Below are 16,825 nucleotides of genomic sequence, written 5' to 3' on the forward strand. Positions count from 1 at the left end.
TAGTAATCTTGTTTCCCCTGAAGCCTATAGAACGGCAATAAATTACCTTGGCGTAATGAAAGTATGTATTTGCTGACATAATCATGTTTCTCTACATTGTTTTCCTTTAGAAAACTGCAACTAACTACAGTATCCCAAACTTTGCTTTTAGCAAAGCAAAAAAATGCATCTGCAATGAAAAGATCAATCGTGAATTTAGTTCTAAGGCACATGTGTCAAACTCAAGGCCTGGAGACCAAATCTGGCCCGCCATAGCTTTTTATGTGGCCCTCTAGACTCTAAAGGGATGCATAAATAGAACCATTAAGATAAGGGTGTGCTTAAAAATGATTTCATCAATCAAATCACAGCTGTTTTTATCTGCCGAATTACATCAATCAGTCCCCCCACTTTTTGCAAATTATTGTGGAAATTCACACAGTCAACAAATCCCTGGATTTCTTTGTGCCAATAATTGAGTTTATTGCAGAATTTTCGCAAAAATGGATCCAAGGTACTTTTCATTTCCAATTGCAGGTGTATAGAAGTTTCTTACTTCTATGAGTAACGAGTAATAAAAAGTTGCATTTCCCATCGTACATAGTGCAAATATTTCCTAATCAATATCCCCAATACTTTGACTTTCATTGTAAAAACTCCCAAAAACAATCACAAAATTGCAAATAATATTGAATAAATAATATTCAATATTATTTCATTTTAAGAATTTATTTATATTTGAACAGCTTGTTATTCTGTTCTGAGGTCTGTAATTAGTCAACTTTGGCTCACAGTTGTTAAAGTACATGGTGACAAACATGCAACCAAACAAGCATCCTTCCATTTTCTATCGTGCATTAAAAGCAGCCATTAGACAAGAGATAGGGTATCCCCTAAACATGTGACCAATACACATGACATTATTAAAACATTTTTTTCATTCAGGGATAAAGTGGAAAATTATGTAGCATATCTTTTTGACTTTTCAGAGCTGCTGGTTATGACTTCATTATCAATTTTATGTAGGGAATAGTACAAGGCTGCAAAGCCTGGCTAAATTAACAACCAGTCATGGTCCTTGTGATTCCTGGAGCTGTTAAAGCTGTTGGCTTACTGGAGGAAAATAACTTTGATATTCATAACCCCCTATTAAAGCCCAGAATAAGCTTGAATGCTCAAAACCTGAATGTGGTATCAGTGTACAAGTGTTCTCTGCATAGTTTTCCCATTCTTGAGAAAGTCTAATCAGAGGTTGGGGTTTATTCCATCATAGAAAAGTTATTCTTTCATAAGCTTGTTGAATTCCCATTAGGCTTCATAAGCTCATGCTGTACAATGTTATTATTAATCTGATAACAAATCTACAGTGTAGACAGACTGTGCTGCAAGCAAGTTTTCACTGGTTTCAGAAACCAATTATTTAGCCGACTTTGTGGTGCAGTGATCTGCACTGTCACTTCACTAGAAGGTTGTTAGTTTTTCACCTGGAGCAACTCTTGTATGTGTGATTGACTACAGTCAGGGTTATCCTGACAGTTATGCAGGTCAGATTATTTTTTTAAAAGTTTGATTTCAGCTCATAAAATGCTGCTGACTACAATCTAAGAAGTGGGTGATTTTGAAAGTGGAACCTAACAGTTTTTATGTAAGCATAGTGAAGTTATGCTGGTTTGTTATCAGAATGGTATAGAAAAAATATCTATCTGGTTTGTCTTCTAAGTGTTAGCAAAGCCAAGAATCTTATTGATGGCTTGAACTTGGATGTGAGGTAAAGACAAAACTAGTTCAGGTAAAAGTCAAAGTGAACCTGGCTGGTATTTATCTGAGGAACAGGGATGGAAGGATCTGGTAGATGGTAGATTACTTCCAAAGTTGATGGGGAGATTTGAAAAGAATTTCAGATATGAAATGAGTTAGACATGCTAACCTTTAAACCGTAGAGTGCTATGAGCTGTTGGTCTGCATATAGTTAAACCAAAGAACAAAGCACAGTTGCTTCTAATCCATGTGCTCTGATCTATGACCTACCCGCCCACCTCCTCAGTCTGTGGTGTCTCTTTAGAGACGCAGCTCTGATTGATTTTTACCTGCTGATGCTTTCTGGCAGCAAAACAAAAAACCTTCAAAAGATTATTCCCTGACACTTTAGAAAACTGAACTTGGTTTGACTGAGAAAGTAGAGAGAAAAGTTCAAATTTCCTTTGTTTGAAGGCTTTGCCCACACAGATGTAGTGAATAATAACAGTGAGTCATTGTGATTGAGAAGGCAACTTCATCAAATTTGCATATCGGTTATATTATTAGTCTAATCTATAATCAACTCATAAGAAGGAATTGTTTTAATTATAGTCTTCATTGCATGTTTCTCTGAAAGGATTCAATATATTTTACTACAAAATGTTTATTTTCCAAATCACTATTAATAATCTAATAGAAATTCAATTAGATACTGATCTCATTAGTAATCTCACTACTATAATAAGTGTTAATAGAGAAATTGCACATAGACACAAAATCAATATACTTAAAGGTAAAGAGCCAAGAACTGACAATATTCAGAGAAGTGTCAGCAGATTAAACATCTGTATCACATCAATGTCAGAAACTCTCTGCATGGTGTTTCACTGTGGGGTGCCGCTTGCTAGTTACCAGCAAAAACTGGAGTTATGTAGGGGAAAAATGAGGATATTTAGTTCTCAAACTAAATTTCTTTCTGGAAACTAAATAATTAAGTTAGTAAGGTAACTATTTAGTATGAGGCTAAATATCTGGCTTGCTAACTATTTAGTGTGGAGTTAAATATTTAGTTTAAAAAAATATTTGTTTGAAACTAAATGTTTACGTGTCACTCTCTGTGACCTCTATAAAAGCAAAATGAAGGATGCAGTGAGGGAGTGGAAAAGTCACTTTGACTCCATTTGTCACTCTGCCTTGCAAAGCAGAGTAATAGATCATGAAGATCCTTTGCAGACCTATAGCCCTATAGAAATCACTGAATATCTGAAATTAAAATAGAAAAAGATTCCCACCCCTAATTAAAGAGGTCAGACAGTTCAGAAAATGTAGATTGTCATGCTAAACATTAGTTGGACCCAAAATCATACAGAACCGGAGGAAATAGAGTTCTAACCATTAAAACCGAAAACTTAAAGGTAACCGGACTGAAAGTTATGGAAGAATCCAGCAAAGAACAACACAAGTTAAAAACTCGTAGAGGTGGAAATGACATGAGAACCAGATGAGCTAATCATAGATGTGGAACAACTGTGGTAGAATGAAATAGAAACTGTGGAGTCAGGACTCGTTCACACAGAAACATAGGATCCCCACATTGACCAACCCCTGGACTCTATACACTCCCCTCTGACTCCAAACTAATCCTCTTCAACCATTCAGATTATTCAAGCATTAGTTTTTCATACATGTGGGTCAGAAGATTGCTGCAAACCATAACAGTGATTAAGATTAATCATATGTATGTTTTCATCTGTGTGCTAGATTCATAAGTAGAGGCAGTATAAACTTTAATAGTCTGAGTTTTAGACTATGTGAAGTTTCCTCTAACACCATCATTTTCACAGCTGCTGAGGCACCATGCTCTTTGAGATGACACCTTCCCACTCAGAGCTGGTCATCCTTATAATTGTTTGGACCTCTGCTCATTCACCTTGGATAAGGTGGCAAAGCTGGTGTAATGAGACTGAAGAAGAAGAAATGAGAATTGAGGGAGAATGGTTCTGTCCAATACTTGTATTAAACTTACACCTATCTTGAGGGAAGGATTGAATGAATTAAAAGAATATAATTACAGTTTAACATGATTCAAACCAACACCTAAATATTAAATCAACATTTACAGAATAATTTTCCTACCACATGTTTGTTACAGGTTATCAGAAACAACAACTCCATCAATGTAGTTAATGTTCAGTTGTATTTACAAATTAATATGAGCAGCATTTCCTCACATCAGTTCTGGGTACAGGTAGCAGGAATAAATCAACCTTTCGCTCTCAGTGACGGACATTGATTATTTGACACCACGGGAAGCAGTGTGAAAATACCCAGCCAGGCTGCAGGAACCCTCCGTCCAGATCCACTACTGAGCAAGAACGAGATGTTAACTTGATCATTAACCTCTGAGCTGCATTGTTCTAGTCTAAACTGAGGATGCATCAGCTATTCTATGTGTAATAAACACATAGAAGTAGAACAAATTGCTGTTTCTTCCTTAAGTATTTCTAATGTAATTGAAGTTATGAACTACAGTGCACCACCGATTATTCACATGCTTTTCTATGGAACTCAAGATTATTCATGAATTTTTTTCATCGATCAAATTTGAAACATTCAAAAGATAATATAGCTGGGGAAGCTGAAATACCTAGGTGCAATGCTACTTAAACTATTGGCAAAGCAATCAATCTAGGAGTGCCACATATTTTCCTCACCACTGATTGAACTCCCAAAAGTGAGAAAATGTCTGGTTTTAGCAAGTTTTATGTCTCTTTAAAACATTAAAATTTCGTGATATGAGATTCTTCTGAATTTATTTTCAGGCTTTCGCAGGTAAAGTTACAGTTACAGTTTTAATATTCCTAAAGTCTATACAGTACAGACCAAAAGTTTGGACACACCTTTTAATTCAATGAGTTTCCTTTATTTTCATGACTATTGGCATTGTAGATTCACACTGAAGGCATCAAAACTATGAATAACACATGTGGAAATATGCACTGAACAAAAAAGTGTAAAACTGAAAATAGCCCTTATATTCTAGTTTCTTCAGAGTAGCAACCTTTTGCTGTGATTATTGCTTTGCACACACTCTGCATTTTCTTGATGAGCTTCAGGAGGTCGTCACCTGAAATGGTTTTCACTTCATAGGTCAACCTGCCCTGTCAGGTTAATAAGTGGGATTTATTGCCTTATAAATAGTCATGAAAATAAAGAAAACCCATTGAATTAGAAGGTGTGTCCAAACCTTTGGTCTGTACTGTATATATAAATAAATGCAGTTATTTTATAAAACTGATCTGAATAACAAATGTAGAAACAGTGGCAGTTTAGATTTGCCATCTACAGGACTTAAAAATGTCTTTTTTTTGGCCACATTAGTGAGGTCATCATTCTCCATAAAGAGGCAAATGATCCCACACTTTGGACATGAACGTTGTTTCTACTGAGGAGCTGCAGGAGTTGTCTCATGCAAGCATGACTGTAAGTCATTGTGGTGAATCAACCGTGGAGACGTTTCAGAACAACATCAACAATTTGCCCTTCTCCCCCAGAGCCAAAATGAAATCTGTGCTGAACGGGTCGATATTTTTTACCAAGATAAAAGCCTTCAACAGCTACTTTTCCCAGAATGAAGTGCTCCCTGCTCCGCCGCCTTCCTCCTTCCCCTGGAGGTACATCTTTTAGACATAATAGGTGGCCATATTTCTCCAAGGTCTTTTAGCGCAGCTCATGTGAGCTCTTCAGCTCTGAGACTGTTTCTATTTCTATCTGACTCATTGCCTGCGGACCATCATGAACACTCAAATTTGTCCCTTTCTCGTCCTCCCCTTCAGCCCCATCTCCTTGCCCTTCTTTCTGGTAGAGGTGGGCTGTTACCTGCAGAAAACCCCCCAACCTCCCTCCCACGGTGACAATTTTAATAATCTGGCCAATTCCACATTGCATCTTGAGTTCTGATAGAATAGAATAGAATTACTTTATTCATCCCAGCAGGGAAATTATTTCGCAGTTACAGCAGCATAGAGACAAGACACACAACATCCACCACTGAGTAGCAATTGTAGACAAGATAAAATAAAAATAAAATATGACATGCTGTCAATATAAAAAGCAGCTTAGAGCAGTCCTTACAAAGATTCAAAAATGCAGATACAGTATGTATATGTAAATATATGTACAGCAGTGTGCCACAGTGCAGTTGTGTGAAATTGGACTGATTTGTGCAGAACAATGATTTAGCTTTTATTGTACAGTGAGATGGCATGTGGCAGGAAGGATTTCCTGTATCTGTCCCTACGACAGCGGAGCTGGAGCAGCCTATGTGAGAAGGTGCTCCGCTGTCTGTCCACTATGTGGTGGAGAGGCTGCTGTTTATTGTCCATAATAGACAGAACCTTCTTCAGTGTCCTCCTCTCCACCACAGTTTCCAGGGACTCCAGCCTTAGTCCCAGTACAGAGCCAGCTTTCCTGATGATTTTGTCTAGTCTATTAGTCGCTGGCTCTGATTACCACTACCGAATGATTTGGCTTTGTGATCAGGTATCTACCACAACAAAACTAACTGAAAACATGTGCACCCTTTAAATAAAGCTTTAGGAGAAAGTTCAATACTTTTTTCTTTGTCTACTGGTACTTCCATGAATATTTTATTAACCATACAAAGAACTGAAGATTTCTAAAGCATTCTGTGAGTAATACACAATCATTTCATGTCTGGAAGGCATTATGTATTAATCATGCTCTTTCTGCAGAGTGGGGTATGGAATATTTTTGTCTTTAAAATAAACAAATAAATACAAGAAATTTCACAATTTTTTTGTCCATCTGTAACATGACCATAAACAGTCCACGATTGTGGCTGTTCACACAAAATCAGCAAATCTCCTTTTCATCTTTTTGCACTAATGCTTAGAGGTTTTCCTCAAAACATTGGATTTAAGTGATACTGATCTCACCTGCAGGTGGCGGTAGTTCTTACTTCTATTTCTTTGCTGTCTCATTCTTAACTTGATGTCGAATTATCATCCGTGATCGATGTGGCGAGTAACAAATTTGAGCTTTTTAAGTTCTTTAAAGAATAAAAATGAGTCAATTTCTTTATTTTTCCCATCTTTTTTCTAGCATATATTGCAAAATATTTTGCTAATATTTTTAAATTGGCACCATAAAATCTGTGATTTTGATAGTAAAAAAATTCACAAAGTCCAGGACTCTTTTCACTTATGTACTTATGGTGTGTATGTGATGAGGGTTTTTTATTTAACAAACATAACAAAATATTGAGACTATTATTAAATTGAGATTTAATAATAAGATTGTGTACAGTGAAGGTGGCTGCATGGTTTTCTCTGGTTTGTAGCAGTTACAGTACATTCACACAGCAGGAGATTCAAATCCGACCTTTTTCATGGCAGCCTGAACAGCCCGTTTTCAATCTTTTCACCACCACAAAGTCAAGATGTTTGCCACTTCCATATCTGGAGATGAATCATATCCCATTGTTTTAAAATTATCTGCAATCTGAATGGTTATGTTGCATTTTTAAATAACTTTTACATCATTGATGTGAGTTGTGAACTGATGCTATATTATTGATGAGGTTGCTTGCATTAGATGAAAATGCTCAGATGAAAATTTAAATAAAAGCATTTGTTTAATGAGGAAAAATTAGAGCTCAGTATAAGCCGATGAATGACTGAATTCATATCTAGTCATTGCCAAGAGCCAGGACTTCTGTATAACATTGGTTTGTTGAGCAAACTGAAATTTTAACCTCCCATCTGATCACAGAGCTCTTCTCTTGCTGAAGTCTTTCTCTTCTAAAATTACTCTTCTTGGAAATTTTAGGCTGAATTACGTCCCAAACTGAAACATTTCGCAAATGTATGTGCATAAAACACACACCAGGACCAAAGTAATATTTTGTGCTAAAAAATGGAGGAAGGTTTGCATAAAGAGTTTCAGGAAATCCCATACGAATCCCTGCAGGACTTAAAATGCTGTAACACTGTTTGGTTTCATAAGTTTCTCATCACGAGTCTTTGAGGTTTTGTTTCTTAAGCTCTGAAATTGGCAAGTGGTTAAACTGGCATCACAAAGTGAGTGAGGGGAAAGCTGGTGTTTTCATGCTGCAGGAAAGGCTGAAACAAACCTTCCTTGGAGAACATAAAGCTAATTTTGGACTTGTTGGATAGACATTTGCAGACAAAATGTACATGTGGATTAATTTTAAGGGAAAAGATTGCCCCCCTCAGGGGGGCTTTTCAAAATCAGTCTACAGAGACTGAAATGAAAAAAATTCACATTGGGGAAGAAAAAATTTCAGAACATTTGTTTGTCTAGTTTAAAAGCACTATCATAAGAACAGCTGTATGAAGCCAACGGGTCAAGAATATAAAAGGCTACAAATTTCCAACAATAGATATCAGTCTCGTTTTCATTTGCATTCGAGAAATTGATTTTAAATTTGATTTTAATATCTCAGGCACATTGAGTGGTTGAAATGAATCGATCCTGCCTTGCTTTAATAAAAAAAAAAAAAATTTTCCTTCTTTTTATTTCCATACTATTTTTGTCTGTCTTTTTCTTCCCATTTTGTATCTTTTTACTTTTTCTTTCTGTCTTCTATCTTTGTTTTTATTCTTTTTAGTTCTCTATAAATATTATTCAAAGTCTCTTAAATTCAGTAAATTTAGTAAATTAAGATCTTTTATGACTGTATTTGAGTTCAATGTTTCTATAGAACACTATTTAGTGTTTAAACTAGTTTTTATACCGAATACTATAACATCTATATAGCCTTTGCTAATTTGCAATGCGTTACAGTTTAAAAGACAGTAAAACAACATAGGATACAATATTACACATAATCTTAAAATATTCCACCAATTAGATTCATTTAATTCAGGATAAATCTGATTTTTCCCACGAAGCTTCCTTGCACCATGGGACTTGGACTAAATCTAATATACAGCTATGGGGAAGGACACCGCAGAGTTGCTGCCTAGACAAGGACAGGGGTGACAATGAAGGGCTGCTGTAAGGAAGGCTGGTCCTAAGAAGGAAGGCTGTCGCAGATTATATTTAGACCTCAATCCCCTCAGGGGGGCTTTTGCACACTGACCAGGTGCAGAAAATGGAAAGCCTCCTGTCCTTCAAGCACCAACCTGAACTCATTCTCTTCTCTTCAGATATAAAGGAGCCATTTATTTTGTGGTTAATGTCCTCTTCTGTTTCCAGATGGTTGATAGGGAAACGTAAAGGAACAGTCAGTGAAAACACACTTCTACCAGTTCATGTTCATTGTGCAGTGATTCTTTAACTAGACTTCTGCTTAGAGAACTCATCCCAGGCTTGACATTAGGACCTTGTCTGTCCTTAGAGTTTCACAAGATAACCAAGTTATTAATGCAACATTTCAAACATGCCTGTTTGTGAGATTTGGCAGTGACTGATGCAAGCAGAGACAATTTATCTTCTCTGCTTTGCTTCCCACCTTCCCCTTGGAGAATTGGATTGCTTGGAAGAATCTTTTGAAACTTCATTTGTTTTGATCAATCAAAGCAGAACTGATGGAAAATTTTGTGGAAGTAAATTTGTGATGCTCATTTAACAATGACTCTTGGACTACTTTAGCTATCTATGAGGTGCCGTTTTTAAAAAAATTAAACAGACAAAAATTAACAGCAATAATTTATGTTATTTAGTCTGTCATAGGAGAAACTTGGGTTTATTCTTCAGTCAGATTTTCTTTATTATTTGTTTGGCTATAATGTCACAGTTTCAAACTAAATATGCATTTAGCAAGCTAAATAATTAGTTAACTAAATATTTTGTTTGAGGCTAAATATCTGCTTGCTAACTAAATATTTAGTTGTAATTGTGACATTTATAAATGATTAACTTGGTGAAAATATGACTGAAAAATTAACTTTCATTTTTTTATCTCATAATCGACTAAATAATCCAATTTATTGCTTTTAATTTTTGACTGTGTAACTTTACAAATGGCACTCTATAGATTTCTATAGCACATACGTACGTGTTACCCGATTCCATACTCATGATAGGGTATCGGGTAACACAGAAAGGTATGAAGTAGCCAAAACTAGAACAACTTGTTAGATTTTAGCCATAGCTTTAGTAAACAGTTCCTCACCTGTGCTTGTCTTCAAGGTTCAATATTCAAGATTATTTTGTTAAATTTTGTCCAAATAGCACAAAAATTATTCAAAAAAATACAGAAACTGAATAAATGCAAATACTAGAAATTACCACGTCTGTAACATACAAGAAGCAGAGCAGTGCAATCAGCCAGGCTATTGGGTGCCCACAGTTGTGTTTTGATGGCTGTGGGGATAAATGACCTCCTAAAGGTGGTTCAGAGTTCTAATTACAGGACAATGATCCAAGCAGATCTTCAGCTGAATGAAGAATTGAGGTGATCCAGTGGAACACTCAGAGAGTATGGTAAAGAAGTGGGAGTAAAGATTTTTCCACACAGAGAATGCATGCTGGCAATCATGGCTGCTGAATGTGGTTCTTTTACGCATAACTAAATAAGGAAACCTCCAGGAGGGCCTTCCTGTTGAAGGAAGAAAGTTATGTCTGTACTTGACTGAGTTTGCTGTTTTAGGAAGCAATGTTAGATTTGCACACACTGTGATGGTTTAAAGCCCATTTTTCATATTACTGACCATGCCAGAAACCTCTTCCTTATCTACCCTACTGTGTTGTGGTCAGTGTTATACAAGTTATCATCCCAACATTTTTTCCCTTGTGTGCTCTGAGCAGGCATGGTCACAAAGGCCCAGGAAGGAAGTGATGTATCACCCATGTCTTGATACAGAAACAACCACCTTAAGACCCTAGAGAGCAACTCCATGACTTCATCTGAACAGATTCACTCTTAGATATAACATTTTTGTAGGACTGGACAAAGCAAAATTCAGAGCCATCATACTGTGGGAATGAGAATCATGCTGCCCTTTTAGCAGAAGTCAACTAAATTAAAGACCTTTATTTATCCAAAAAAGGAAATTAAAGGGAGCATGTAAAGGATTCATAAAAGTACAAGGTAAAATAAATTAGAAGGAATGCTCAATATGCATTATCAAAATGGAAACTGAGGTAAATAAGTCCTCAGTTTTTGGGGAGATGTATGCATGTACAGTATGTGTATGAGGGTTGACAAAAAGGGTGTGAGTTTGTATGGGAAAGGGGGGAGTGTATCTGTATGTGAGTATTGAGAAGGGTGGCTATTTGTTTTGGAGATGGATAGTGTTTTGTCGTGTGATTTACAGCAGCATAGTAAACAGGGATCAAGGCAGATGAACAACTTTTACAAGTTAGGAAGAGGACAAAATAATTAATGGGCTGGAAAATCAGATTTTTTTTCCACATTAAAGTTGTTAAAACTTATATGCTTATCATCCTCCTGTGTGACCCTAGAACAAAAGTAACTTTCCTACTGAATTTATTGCTAATTAAATTAAGTAGTGGTTATACTAATAACCTGATTATTTGACTCAGGTGTGTTGAAGCAGAAACACACCTAAAACTTGGAATTAAAGACCTCTGTAAATGCCTAGATATTGGTGTACAGTAAATATAAAATCGAGGCATTAATGTGCAAAGTAGTTGATAAAATATGTTTAAAAACATATATTTAATGTTAATGAACAATGATTTTTGTTACATCACTAAAATCCAGAATCTGGATTTACTTTCAGATGGAAGCTATAAAACTGTTCTCATTTTTGTGGAGGTTTCCTTATGTTATTACATGTGAAAGGATCAACAAAGCAGAAATATGCTGCATCTGTGAAAAATCTGTGCCTGCCATGTCCTTGTGTCAAAGTCAGGACTCTGTAGCACAGTGATCGTCTGTCCTGCTGTGTGTTTACTATAGCTGTGGGTGGGACAGGTTGAACAAGCTAATGTACCACTCTAGATGTCACCTAGATTATAATGAAGGCTTGTATGTTTCATGTAGGAATGTGACTTTGAACATGAAATCTGTGTGAGTAATATTTATTACTTCAGTTATGAATATATAACTTGCTTTAAGACGTCTGTAGACCCATGCAGGGAGGACCCCTGGTCATAGACAGCAGCCCCCCAGAACTCTGCAAAGATGGTTGGACAGACAGATAGATTGATAGATGATAGATGAATTGATAGATGAATGATTGGACCAATGAGTGAATAGATGAATTGATGGAAAGATGGATGGATGCATGGATGGATGTAAAACTGCAATTGTTTCTTTCAAACATCATGGTGGCGATGTGAAGGACTGTCCAAAGCCTGAAGATAAAGTGGAGCCAATGGCAGATAGCTTCATGGAGAGAGAAAGAGACCAAGTAAATCCAAACAAGTAGTGGGTTAGAAAGGTCTATTACCTTTCTTGATCACCTACACAGATATTTATAAAATCTTTATATGTTCTGCTTACACAAACCAAAGCAGTACGTCTTAGCTTGTTGAACATAAACTTTCCTCAATTAAAAGGCATCTCGGCTCCAGACTGAAAACTTACTGTTTGGTTTTCCTACACCTCACTGCAGCAGCAGCCAAGAAAAACCTTAATTCTGTGAAAAACCCTTCAGTCCCTGAAGGCAGCTCGCCTGAGAAAATGGCAACATAACAGAAAGGTAATTATAAAAATGTCAAAGCAGTGAGTGGTTTTGTCTGAACAATTACTGAGCATAAATTGTTTTAAGTGCACTGACTGGATTCATGCTTATCACCACAGATGTATTGTACTGATGGTGTGAATGTATCCGCTGTGTTAGATCAGTTCCTGTAATGAATGCCATGGTGCTTCATTCTGATGTCTTAAATGCTTCAGTGATTTACGAATAAGATGTTTACCAATGAAATATTTTCATGCTTTTGAGGTCAATAAAGAAGCTTTGATTACGTTCTTTTGAATGACACGTATTGTACAATTGCAGAAGAGAATTAAAACAGGCTCTGGTTCTGGTAGTAAATGTAAAAAAAATAGAAGCGGAAATCTGTCTTCTTTCTCCTCTCCTTTTATTTTAAAGACCAATTGAGAGCTGGGGGCAACCATGGTGAAGTCAGGAGGGTGCCAGAAGGATAGTAAGGACTCTTGGCTTGTTTCTTTAGAAGCATTTTCCATGTAAATTCTGTGTTACAAGACCATATCCGGTAGTGTCCATACCGTGAGTGTCCCTGATAAAATGAGGGGAAGGTCTGAGAAACGAGTCAGAGGTACTGACACAATGGCCCAGTTTTTCTGTAGTTCCTCGAAAACTAAGGAACTACAAGCAACTAAGAAACAGTTGCTTTTAATGGGAAATAGATGCTTGATGTTTAGTCATTTCAGTTTGAAGAGTGGATGAAATGGAAATGTGGTGGAAAAGAGCAGTGCTGATGTCTTGTAGCTGTTTAATAAAAAAGGAAGAGAAAAAAAAACATGGGATGAGGAAGAAAGGAGGGAGGATGGTGGAGCAGCTGAAAGCTATAAAAGTCCCATTAAGCTCTGAGGCTTGATTGCCCTACAATTAAATGTCCATTTTCTTTGCCTGTATTGACAAGGTTGCCATGTTAACTTCATTGTTGGTTTACTCTGTGTGTTCGTGAGTGGGAGGGTGAACAGCCAGGGTGAAAAAGCCAGCCGTTATTTGTGGAGTCTGACTGGAGCTGCTAAACATTCACTTTAGTTGTCTGGCTTGCAAGTTCCAGAATTTTGGAAATCAGAATGTTGATTATAATTAGTCAATTAACAGAATACCTGCTGTTTCAGCTTTCCTAGAAAGTTGAAGATATAGGAAAAGATCTTCACCTTTTCCTAGATCAGCATAATCAACTTTGATGATGCTAAAATATGACAGTGTGTGGCACAGTTGAGAGAACATCCTTTCAGTGATTGTGCCATCAAACACTATAGCGATTTTATTTTCTATCCAACTGTCCTGTGAACTTTTAAAACAAAAAGTGAATTACGTTTGTTGTCATCTACTGGTTTGGAGCGTAATATCGTCAGATGGTGATGCTACGTCAAGGGAAGTAGAGGTCCAAAGAGAGTCCTACAGCTGGTGGTTTTGGTTAAATTCACTTTAAATTGTTCACAACTATGTGGTTCACTGTTCCTAAGCCTTTGTATCTGACTGTTTAGGATTTTGTTTTGCAAATAAATGAGCTCTTTGCACCTGCCGCGCTGACGTCACAACCGCATGCGCAAGTGCGGCTCTCTTTTTTCCGCTTTGAGTTACCATGACAGCTAGAAAAGACAAAGTCTTATTTCAGATGCAAATAAAACAATACTATGAACATTGTTGTCTTCCTAATACAGTATAATGTGCTTTTAAGTTTTCATGGATTTCCAAGCGGTCCTGAATTAAGAAGAAGATGTCTTGTAAATATTCGTCGCTACCAGTTAAAGCTAACGCCGCACAGCAAAGTTTGCAGCCTTCACTTCACTCCGGATCAACTTCTTCAGCCTAAAGAAGAAGGTAAAGGAGCCTCCTGTGTTATTTCCATGGAATCACTTCTGTATTCAGCCTGAAAGAGTTTATGGGAACCAGAGAGCAGACCAGAGCCAGACAACCGAGCTACTGATCCGCCTGTACACACTGCTATAAACACCGTCCTGCTTCACAAGAAGCATGCAAATCTAATAAAGCGAAGTAACAGAGACCTTAAGGAACACTGTTATATTTTTCTAAAAGCAACAACTTTGAACCTGAACAGTCAGCTGAACTAGAACTCCGACACCAGAGCTGCTCTACTGTTAAGCTATGGGCTTGTTGTTCCTCAGGCTTCAGAAGCAAAAAGCCTGAACCGTAAAATCCCTCCTTACTTGGTCTCTGACACTAACGACAATAAACACACGTAATATACTTGAAAATAAGGTAAAAACATTGTCCGTTTATGAATGATGGAAAATATTTAGATACTTAAATAGCACATTTTTACAAGAAAAATGTCTAGCATAAGCTAAAGCTAATGTCAGCCACAAAGTTTAAAGAAAGTAAAACTCACCTTCGTATCTGTGTATAACGAGGCGAACATCTTAAAACCTTTCTCCAGCTACTTGTCGGGGCTTCAGATCGATGTGCATCATTAATTCTTACCTTGGACAAGCCCTGCAAATACCCAGTGTAAAGAGCCTTTTTCAATAGATTGGAAAAGATTGAACCGCTTTTCCCCGAACGCGGAAGCTGAGGTGCAAAGAGCCCATTCTTTTAGGAAACAATTGTTGAATATATACAATGTTTGCTCTGCTTCAACTATAAAGACTGATTAAACCTTACTGCAATAACTGATCAGTTTGTACTTTGGGGATCCAAGGCGTTCCCAGGTCAGATGGCATATAGAGTACCTCCAGGGAGTTGGTTCTTCCTGAGGTTAACCCTAACCCACATTAAACTGTGTCCACTTTAATGTGGGTTTGGGTTAACCTCAGGACACTTGCCTGGACACTTTAATATGTCTACTTTAATGTGTCCAGGCACATTAAAGTGTGAAATGCCTGGAGAACCATCAAAGGGAAACTCCAAGGAGACATTGCTATTCCCTCCCCTTGATCACCCCAGATGATGTAGCTACTCACCCTTTGTCTTAGGGTTAAGGTCCAGCCACCCTGCAAAGGAAGTTCAAGTCTGCAACCTGTTTCTAGGATCTTGTTCTTTTGATTCCATTTTATGTCTCATGATCATTGGTAAATGGAGAACTTTGTCCTCCACTTTTGGTGACTTGCTGCATTTTCTCCACATTGTGTTTGTTTTAAGCATTTCTAGTACCTGCATCAGTTCTGCTTTGGATACCAGACCCAGTGTTTGGGTCTTTAGCGCATGGCATTCTAGGTAAATACAAGCAAATAAATGTGTAAGTCTAGTGCTAGTGGGAGAAATGACTCGTCAGAAAAGAGAAATCTTACATCGCTTGACGTTTGACAGTACAGTGTGAAGGTGAGCCACAGCCACTGAAAATGGAACAAATATTGCAATGTCTCTAAACAAATGGGGTCTACCAGACTATCAAATTTGAAAACACCCTTATTGAGTTTGTTGGAACAGTGATGGTTCTAGACATCTGCTGATAGGAAGGACCTCCTATAACATTCCTGTGTGCATCTTGGATACAGGAGTCTGTCACTGAAGAAACTCTTCAGTTCAACAACAGACAGAAAATAATCTCCAGCAGAATGGCACACCATTTCACAATACCATAGTGTCAAAGAAGTTGCTCAGAAATCAGAACAACAAACTCACAGATCAGAGCCCCATGAAGACAAGAAACCGAATCCACCAAGCTGGGATCAACTCAAAGTACCTTTAAATGACAGGAACTGTACTCCATCAATCAGCAACTCTGTCATGCTCAACCAAAAACATTTAATTCCTAAACTAGTTAATTTTAGATGCCTACATCCAATCTGTTCTACCTCTATTAATTTTATCTGCAGCTCTGCTGACTCTAACGTTGTAATAACCCAATCCTCCCACAGGGAACATTAAAAATGGATTTGGACCTTTTTATTTCTTCTACAGTTTGTTCAGCAGTTAAAGCAGTGAAACTGAGCTTTATGCTGATTGTTAATTTTACTGAACCAGCAAAAAGGATTTCCAGCAGAAGAAAAGACATTGACGTCTTAATGTTAATCATATTATAGGTCAGAACAAGGAGAGGCTTGTTATACTTAACAACCCAAAATATGTAGCTAACAGTTTGAACAGTGAAAATTTTAATATCACATTTGTATTTCTGGTTGTATTTTTTTTTTTTGGCCAAAAATAACAAATAATAGAAAGCTGAGGCTTCATATACTTATAAATGTGCTGGAGTTTTTTTCCTACCAGAAAAAACTAGGGTTTTCCCATCTTAGTTTGGAACCACTATCAGACAGTTACCTCCTCATTTAAAACTTTGTTGACTGTTCTGTTCTGATCAGTAAGATTTTTTGTTCTTGTTTGCTTAATGAAAACAGCACCACTGGGTGCCACGTTTACATTCAAGCAGAACTCTTCAGGGAAGTCCAGTCCAGTTCAGTCATCTAGATATTTATGGATTCGCTGTAGTTCCTTCATTTCCTGAACATCTTCTAGGTTGTATTTTAACGGCCATCAGTTCAACT

This window comes from Xiphophorus couchianus, chromosome 19, assembly GCF_001444195.1.
Source record: "Xiphophorus couchianus chromosome 19, X_couchianus-1.0, whole genome shotgun sequence".
Lineage (NCBI taxonomy): Eukaryota > Metazoa > Chordata > Actinopteri > Cyprinodontiformes > Poeciliidae > Xiphophorus > Xiphophorus couchianus.